The following is a 10,041-nucleotide window of genomic DNA, read 5'->3' as shown; positions in this document are numbered from 1 at the left end:
TAAATATAGCAGAAATAAGCATAAAAGTCGAATAATACTAAAAAATCACAAAAAATGTAATAACTCCTAAACTAAAAAAAATCGGATCATATACATGGGGGTGATTCGGATTCCCCTAGGGTTGCTCTATCTCTGGGCGCTTGCTTGACACTCTTTTTTGGGACACCCTATATATATGTATATTAATAAATATTTAATACAAAAACAGTGCTATTAGATTGGAGTTTATAGACGAAAAACGGTGATTTTTCAAAAGAATTTTTTACTGGGCAAATGTTTAGGGTGGGTGGGGGGCTAAGGGTTGGGTTGATGAAAAACAATGTTTTTGCAGAAAATATATTTGATATAAAAACGGCGTTATTAGATTGGATAATTTGGACGAAAAACAGTGATTTTTCAGAAGAATTTAATCAAATATTTGAGGTGTAGTAAGCGAGTTTAAAAAGTAGATACGTACAATCCCGTATCAATTTTTTTAAACGCTAAAATATGCTCCCTTTTGTAAACAGAATAGTATATGATATACGTATATTCTGTAGTTTAATAAACATATCTTGAACGATAATAATACGAGATGATGTGTTGCTTGGGATATTTGTATAAGGGCCCCTAAATTTTAAGCCCAGTTTTTCGTAACCTCGCGCAACCTCTTTTTTTAAATCCTAAAGAGATTATAATAAACATTTTTTACGTTTTAAGTAAGATAATTCACCCATTTTGCTTGTTATAGATTTCATATTTGATTTACCCATAGATTTTGCAATTATTTGACAGCTTCGAGGTAAACATGGCGGCCATGTCCTCAATCCTTGAAGGTCAAAACCGAAAATTGGTACTACAAGTACCAGGCTTGGAAGAGGACTGATTATCTATACTTGTCTTTATTGTCATCTTTATTTAACAGATTGAGTACTACTATTATATTTATAGCAACGATATTATAGAAAAATCACATGAAATATAGAACTTCCTCCAAATTATAAAAAAATCTGTAAGATCAATCTGTTCAAAAAAGTGCAACATAAATAATGTTAATTCGAATTAATCGCTTTCTTTAGGCTTCTTAACTAAAAATTCCCATTAAAAATTTTATAACGGCAGTAGTATATCAAAATAACCATAAAACCGAGCACGTCAGAAATTTTCGGGTCAGCCTTATCGTCCTCCCTCCTATTTTTGTTCCGGAGACAATTGCGACATGAGTCTTAACGACCCCTTTCCTTCCGCTATTTTATCCGAACTTACACGGGCCAGTAACTTTCTGCGAAACTTTCTTAATAAATTTTTTCTAACCGAGACCGTGAAGAACGTAGGGCCGCACCCTAAATTACGCTTTCTTTAGGATTTTCCGGGAAAAAACAATAACCGGGAAGTTTGAATTATTGTTAAAAATTAAAATTGGAGGGCTCATGTGCTAATGGCGTAATGCCCAATTAAGTTAGTGTACCATTAGGTGTATACGGGGTGTAATGTAATAATTTTTTAGGCTCCTTTGGAGAAATATACGAATTTTCTATAGTTTAGACAGGAATTAAGGTTTTTTATGTCCAAAATTTATGTCCTCGGCATACAGTGTTTTGTAATGCTGAGAACTAAGGCTTTTTAATAAAATTTCTACGATGACTTAAGACGACTACCTCCTACTGATCGACATTGACCGGGTATTTTACATTTACACAGGGTGTCTCAGGTAAAAAGATATATTTTTAAATTTTCAATTCCTAATATTTAATTTTTTTTTTAAATTAAATACAAGGTACGAACAAATCTATTCATCGATATATATTTTATTGGAGTGATATAATTTCAACTCTCTTTAATACTATGCACTCATTGAACAAATTTTGCATCTTCTTTGTCTGAGAATTCTTTCACTATTCCAGGCATTAAAGTGCATGTAATCCTCTAAGAAAAAGAGAGAGAGAAAGTTAATTTTTTCAAAGACTTAAGTGCATTTATCCATCCGAGACAGAGAGAGTGACAACTCAGTTGCCTGGAATAATCGATTATTTAATACCAGGCATTTGAGGAGTGTATTAGATTAAATGACAGAGAGAAGAGAGTAATAAATTCCAACCTCATAGTAAAAAAAAAATCACAGCCTGAGATTTTTTTTTACTATTTCAGGCAATTGAATGAATTAAAACATCTATTTCAGGCAATTGAATGTATGTAATTCTCTAAGAGAAAAAGAGAAAGAGAATAAGAAACACCAACTTATCTGCCTGGAAAAATTTTTAATTTCAATTTTTTTATACTTTCAGTCTTAAAACGTTTATTGCTTTGGCAAAATCAGCTTAAGTTTACCCAAAGATTCACCATAACGTTAAGAAAACTACACCTTTTATTAAAAAATATATTTGAAGTTGATGCTACAACTGGAGAACTTTTTACTGACCGTCAAAGATGATAGTAATAATTTTTCAGTTTTTTTGGATCTTTAGTACAAAAACGTTCATAACTTTGTCAAGTATTGTTAAAATTTAAACAAATTTTCACAATACCGTTAAGAAAACTTTACTTTTTGTTAAAAAATATATTTCAAGTTCATGGTACAACTAAAAAATTTTTTATAAGCCGTTAAAAATGATCTTCTTCAAAATATCTTCTTCAACAAAAAACTTCATCAAAAATAGTTAAAATTTGGGCAAAGTTACGTCAAACCATTAAGAAAACTTTACTGTTTATTCAAAAATATATTCTAAGTTAATGGTACAACTAGAGAACCTATTACACGCCGTCAAAAATTATGGTAATAATTTTTCTGTTTTATTGGACCTTCAGTACAAGAATGTTCATAGCTTCGTCAAAAATTGTTAAAATTTAAGCAAAGTTTCACCATACCGTTAAGAAAACTTAACTCTTTATTAAAAAATATATTTGAAGTTAATTGTACAACTTGAGAACTTCTTACAAGCCGTCAAAATGATGGTAATAATTATTCAGTTTTTTTGGACCTTCGGTACAAGAACGTTCATAACTTCGTCAAAAATTGTTATAATTTAGGCAAAGTTTCAACAAATCGTTAAGAACACTTTACTTTATATTAAAAAATATATTTTAAGTTGATAATATAATTGGAGAACTTATTACAAGCCGTTAAAGATGATGGTAATAATTTTTCAGTTTTTTTTTAACTTTTAGTATAAGAACGTTTATAACTTCAGTCAGAAATTGTTAAAATTTAGGTAAAGTTTCACCAAACCGTTAAGAAAACTTCACTTTTTATTAAAAAATATATTTCAAGTTGATGCTACAACTAGAGAACTTTTTACAAGCCGTTAAAAATCATGATAATAATTTTTCAGTTTTTTTTCTGACCTTCAGTACAAGAACGTTCATAGCTTCGTCAAAAATAGTTAAAATTTAGGTAAAATTCCACCGAACCATTAAAACAACTTCAGTTTTTATTAAAAAATATATTTTAAGTTGATGGTATAATTGGAGAATTTTTTACAAGCCGTCAAAGATTATAGTAATCATTTTTAAGTTTATTTGGACCTTCGGTACAAAAACGTTCATAACTTCGTCAAAAATTGTTAAAATTTAGGCAGAGCTTCACCAAACCGTTAAAAAGACAATCTCATCCCCACCAATTTCTGGCGTCATCAAATGGTGACGCTGGGCTCTAATAGGTTAAGTTGATAGTACAACAGAAGAACTTTTATTAATATTGAATCAAGGATATTATGCTGTTAGTTGCTCGACGATGGATTACCCATAGAGGTACCGTAGAATAGCTTGCTAGATCTCCCGATCTTAACCCTTTGGATTTTTTTGTTAGTGGGATCATCTAAGAACCAAAGTCTTGGCCAGAAGGCCCTTCCCTTGAAGATCTTCGAAATAGTTAATAACGCCCAAGATGTTCACTAATATGCGCAGACATTTTGAACAACAATTGTATTTTTGTATGGAGGTCAACGGATTAGGGCAATAATAAATTTTAACTTTTCCCATTTCATTATTATTATTATTATTATTATTTCATTTAACTATTATTATTAATTAAGCGCTACTTATTCATACAAACTTTTTTCCATTACATCAATCTGAATAAGGTTTGTCTATAATATGTTCTTCATTTTTAATTGCTTTTATAGACCCAACTCAAAATTATAAAGTACGTTCTTTTATTTACTTAACCTCCAGACGAACTCCTTTTTAGTATAAAACTGTTCAACAAAAAATGTCAATGATTTAAACCTGAGCGCTATTCACACGAACATATTCTTTACAGGGCTCGGGAATTATTTGTCTGCTGCTTTTCCAGAATTTCAAAATAAGATTTTCACTTTTGAATAGAAATTCCTGTTTAGTAAAATATGTAATGAAAAATCAGACTCTCTTTATAACATTTTTATATATAAAATCTTTTATAGTACTTCTGCTGTAGACGTTTGTATTTAAAATGACTTATAAAATCATTCAAGTGTATATTAAATTTAATATACTATGAGTATATAGCATACTCACAATAGTCTACATTTCCGAATGTCTATTCAACTATTTAATCCGTTATGCTGCCTTTGTTCTTTTTCGTTTAAATTTTATTATCAAGAAGTTGATGTATGAATACGTAAAACACAGTTGAAACTTTGTTGATGTAAAACAATGTTTTTGCAGATAAATATTGAATATAATATATTCAATATTTAATTTATTAACACTATTTAATTAAATCTGATATAATTTCATAGATAAATATTTAGCATAAAAACAGCATTATTAGATTAAAATATTATGAACGAAAAATAGTGATTTTTCAAAAGAATTTCTTACACGACAAATGTTTGGGGTGGGTGGGGGGTAAGGGTTGTTTTGATAAAAAACAGCATTATTAGTTTACATAATATGAACGAAAAACGGTGTTTTTTCAAAAGAATTTTTCTATCTGGGCAAATGTTTGGGGTGGGTGGGAGGTAAGGGTTGTTTTGATGAAAAACAATGTTTCTGTAGAAAATATATATGCAATGTTTAATTTTATAACATTGCTTATTTAAATCTGATATAATTTTATATATAAATACTTAATATAAAAACAGCGCTATTAGATTGGGTATTATGGACGAAAAAGGGTGATTTTTTAAAAAACCTTGTTATTGGGAGAAATTTTTGGGGTGGGTGGGGGGGTAAGGGTTTTGTTGATGAAAAACAATGTTTTTGCAGATAATTATTAGATATATAGTCAATATTTAATTTATTAACACTATTTATTTAAATCTGAAATAATGTTATACAGGGGTCGGCATAAGTCAGTTAACTTCAAAAATAGTGCGAACGCGGCAACGGTGCTTGCCTTACTGAATTCGTGCGATTTTTCTGTACCGTTTTTTTTCTTTTTGTTTGGTATGCAAATTGGTTAACTGACTTATGCCGACCTCTGTATAAAGGGTGTTTTTTTTTAGAGGCGGAGAACTTTCATTTGGCAACACTGTTTTTTATGACAGCCGACCTGACAGTTCTGGGTTATTTTTAGATTAGTTTGGTTTGGCAATTCATCATGAACACACTCACGCCGGAGCAACGTTTCCAAATTGTTCAAATTTAAAGACATGGTTCTATTCGAGAAACACATCGGGCATTACGTGAGTTTTATGGTGCTCATAATCGTTCTTCAGAGAGATTAATTCGAGAAACTGTTGATCATTTTCGCAATACTTTTACTCTAATTGACAATACGCATCCCGTAAGACGCCATACAGTGCGCACGCAACAAGCGATAGCTTCTGTGCAGCATAGTGTTGATAATGATCCAAATGTGTCAATTCGTCGTCGTTCTCAACAAGTGAACTTATGTCCATCCACTTTATGGAAAATTTTGCGCAAAGATCTCGGATTGCGAGCATTTAAAATTCAACTTGTCCAGGAGTTGAAACCCCAGGATCATCTTTTGCGCCGTACATTAGCTGAATGGGCGGAAGGAAAGATTGCTGTTGATCCACGATTTCATATGAAAATTTTGTTCAGTGATGAAGCACACTTTTGGTTAAATGGCTATGTAAACAAGCAGAATTGCCGAATTTGGGGGATGAGAATCCACGAGCTATCGGCGAAAAACCGTTACATCCAGAAAAACTAACCGTTTGGTGCACTTTATGGGCCGCTGAAATCATTGGTCCTTATGTCTTCAGAAATGCTGATGGTCAGAACATTATAGTAAACGGTGAGGGAGACAGAAACGTGATAACCAACTTTTTTGTGCCTCAATTAGAAGCCGTTGCAGGCGTTGCAGAAATGTGGTTTCAGCAGGACGGTGCCACGTGCCATACAGCGCGCCAAACAATTAATTTATTGCAAGAGACATTCGAGCAACGAATAATTTCAAGGAATGGACCTATAAACTGGCCAGCTCGTTCGTGCGACTTGACGCCATTCGATTATTTTCTTTGGGGCTATGTTAAAAAAAAAAAACATCTTGTCGGACTTGCATTGTCTTATTTATTTAATGTAACACTTTGTGTTAAGTCCGACAAGATGTTTTCACTGTACCATTGTTTACCACCTTCAAAAACACAACGGGCTATGTTAAAGCCGGGAACACATTGTTCTGATGCTACACCACACCACGCTATGCCATGCCATCCGACGCAACGTCAGAAGGATCTGACACCGTGGACTTTAATGCATATTTATATATTGTGTGTACACTGTTCTGATGCATTCCCATCCCACGCGACTCGACACCATCCGACATGATACGAATCCCCTCTTGCCTGATTTTCATTATATGATATCACGTCGCGTGGCACCGCGTAGTAAGGTGTAGTAGCAGTGTGCACGCGAAGGTGGCATCATATCGATAAAATGGCGGCAAAAATTGATAAAATTTTACTAATTGAGTTGGTTCGAAAGCACGAGTGTCTTTATAATATGAAAAGCAAGCACTATAGAGACCAGAATATGAGAGGAGAAGCTTGGGAGGAAATGAACATAGTAGGTAAATAAAACTATACAAAAATTTTCTATATTTATTAATAATATATTTTTACAACTTCACTGTATTCTTCCGCGTCTCACGGTTTGGGCCTGCCAAGGTACGCTGCCCTCTTAGGAGTTGAAATATTCCTTAAATTTATCTTTCACAAACATTGCCCGCTCTGTGCAATTTTGCCGAATATGTGGTACTGAAGTAAAACAAGAATTAGACTGATTTGAATAATCATTTTCCGGTTCAAAGTCACGTTTTTGACATACCATTATACAAACATACGGCTGCTAAAATAATATCTTGTGCTGTGTCTGGCTGAACTTCTATGTATCGAAGAAAAATGCTCCAGCGAGCAGCTAAAATCCCAAAACTGTTTTCTACGACTCTTCGAGCCCTTGACAGACGGTAGTTAAAAATTTTTTGGCTTTATCTCCGCCAAGATTTCTTTTACTATAAGGGCGCAGAAGATAAGATTTTAACGGAAATGCTTCATTGCCAACTATAACGTAAGGCAATTCTTCTCCATGTGCTGTTAGTTTCTCATCGGCAGGTACATTGAACGTGCCATTAGCTAATGATTTGCCTAACAAAGAATTTGAAAAAATGGCACCATCGCTGTTTTTTCCATATGCTCCTACATCGACAACAATAAACTTATAATCGGCATCAACAAGGGCTAGCAGAACTATTGAGTGGGCCCCTTTATAATTGTAATATTCAGAACCAGCATTAATAGGACACCGTATATTAATATGTTTGCCCTCTAATGCTCCTAAGCAATGCGGAAAGTTCCATAGTCGTTCATAACTTATATCTTTCCACATTTCAGTAGTCGATGATGGCATCACCATGGGTTTCAATACTTGCCAAATTACTTGACATACCTCTTTAACTATTTGCCGTACTGTACTGAACCCCATTCTGTAATTGAAGCCCAAAGATCTTAATGAGTTTCCGGTTGCAAGGAATCTAAAACATAAATGTGATTTTTAATAAACTGTTCATGAAGAAGTTTTCGTTTTTCGAGACTTGCATGGTATTTCCACCGTATTTTGCTTATTTTTAAAGATTAAAATAAGCGAAATAAAAAATTGCGGTTTGTGGTTTTTGCGACACTGGGCTACTTTTTTATGAAACTAAAGATGTCACCAACAAAATGTTTGTAGCCCTCTTGGTTTTTGAAATGCAGGGTGAAATTGAAAATTTGCACTTTTGGTACCCGCCTCGTATCTTTGTTATCTTTTAACATATCGCAAAGCTAAAAACTGATTCTTATACAATTTTTTACATAATCTAGTGGCTAGTTAAGTTTTATTTGGGTGCATCAAATTTTAAGTTATAGACAAACCTTGTATTTTTCAAATAGGACACCCTGCATTTTTGACATTTTTGAAAAGAACATTAAAATAACTTCCCTATATATTTTACAGGTTCTTATGGCGAGTTTTGAATTCTAAAGAAAGTTAGTCAAGTTATTTATCATTGTAAAGGCAATTTAATGCTAGTTAATTTTTTTTTAAATGCAGGGTGTCCCATTTAAAAAACTGCTTTGACGCATCCAGAGAAAACTTAACTACGCCACTGGATTCTACGTAAAAAACTGTATAAGAGCCAGTTTATAGTTTTGCGATATATTAAAGAATAACAAAAATAAGAGGGGTCAGAAATTCAATATTTTTAATTGCACTCTATAGCATTAAGAAACCAAGAGGCCTATAAAAATTTTAATAAGTTTTATAAAAAAAAAGTCCAGAATCGCGAAAATCAGAACACCCTTTCTTTCAAAATAAGGGAAATACCATGCAAAAGTTTGGAAAAATGGTCACCTTGTACTGTTTAATCGTGGTACCTATTTTTAATTTGTTTTGCACAGTTTAGTTTTTGTTCCCAGAGACCCGGTAGAGTATAATATTTTTTTTTAGCGGATGCTTTAAAAACAGCTTGGAATAAGTTAAGGAACTATTTTTTCAATTCCCAAAAAAGGCGTAAAACAAAAAGTGGACAAGCTGCCACTAAACTTGCAAAATGGAAGTTCGAAAAGGAAATGGAATTTCTCTTGCCGTATTTGGAAACTCGGCAAACGCAAACAAATTTAATTGAAGAAACCCAATAATTAAATGACGAAGATGATGAGGAGGTAGTTCACGAAACGATGGAATCTCAAGATAAACAGGAATTAAGTGTTAACAATTCGACCCTTTCTCGCAATTCTGATGACTTGGTAAGGATATCAATCTACGTTGGATGAAATTGATATGTTCTTTCTGAGCATGGCTAAGACCGTTAAACGCCTGTCTCCAATAGATCAAGCAACTATTAGAATGAACATGTGTACTATGATTTCTGAAGCAGAAATTAGATAAATGAGGAGTCAGGAAGGGCCCCAAACATATCAAACAGCCATACCATTAACCAGTTCTTCTTCATTCACTTCTTCTGCATCTACATCAAACCAGGCATTTTCACTAATTAATTACCATAATAATTATGGTCAGATAGAACACCCGGCTGAAGACTCTCACATGCAGTACACAACTTTACATTCAGCACACAACATTCAACAAGATCCCTCTATCTGAAATCTCTACGTTTGTTCTTTATCCTTACATTACGTTCTTTTTATAGAGAACATAATTGATTTATTTAAAGTTCGGTGTTTTTAGGATTAATTTTTTATATAGTATTAAGGTTTGTATGCAAGAAATAAATATCATTTAAAATAAAGATATAAATTTAAAAACAAATAAACGTTTTCCTTACCTTAGACAAATCGCTAGTCGCTCTTTGGTTGATATGGCCTTCCTAAAGGTTGTATTTATATTTTTAATATTCATTTCCACTAATGAATGCAAATTCTTAAACTGCTCCTTGTTCATTCGAAAATACATGTGGAACCGGTCACTATTGTCACCCATTTCGAGAAGATCAATTAACGTGTGATATTCTCCATGAAAGTGACGTTCTAAATTTATTGGATGTACCCAACATTTTCTTTTTCATTTCTTTTCTAATAACAGTAAAGCTGATGCTGCACATTCTAGTTCTTCTTCCCACTCATCTGAGGAACTACTACTCGCCATAGTGTCTGAACTCAAAATGGTTTCATTTTGCTC

The 10,041-nt window shown here is 32.9% G+C and overlaps 1 long non-coding RNA gene across 1 annotated transcript; it reads right to left on the bottom strand.

Moving 5' to 3' along the window:
- Nucleotides 1–6,942: 6,942 nt before the first annotated feature.
- Nucleotides 6,943–7,732, bottom strand: LOC126747876 (uncharacterized). Its single transcript, XR_007664451.1, has 2 exons — nt 7,195–7,732; nt 6,943–7,124 (listed from the first exon to the last, which is right to left on the bottom strand). It is a non-coding gene; the product is annotated as an uncharacterized LOC126747876 (long non-coding RNA).
- Nucleotides 7,733–10,041: the final 2,309 nt, after the last annotated feature.

Source organism: Anthonomus grandis, chromosome 20, assembly GCF_022605725.1.
Source record: "Anthonomus grandis grandis chromosome 20, icAntGran1.3, whole genome shotgun sequence".
Classification (NCBI taxonomy): domain Eukaryota; kingdom Metazoa; phylum Arthropoda; class Insecta; order Coleoptera; family Curculionidae; genus Anthonomus; species Anthonomus grandis.
The sequence above is the reverse complement of the archived record's forward strand: the minus strand, read 5'-3'. Positions and strand labels throughout refer to the sequence as shown.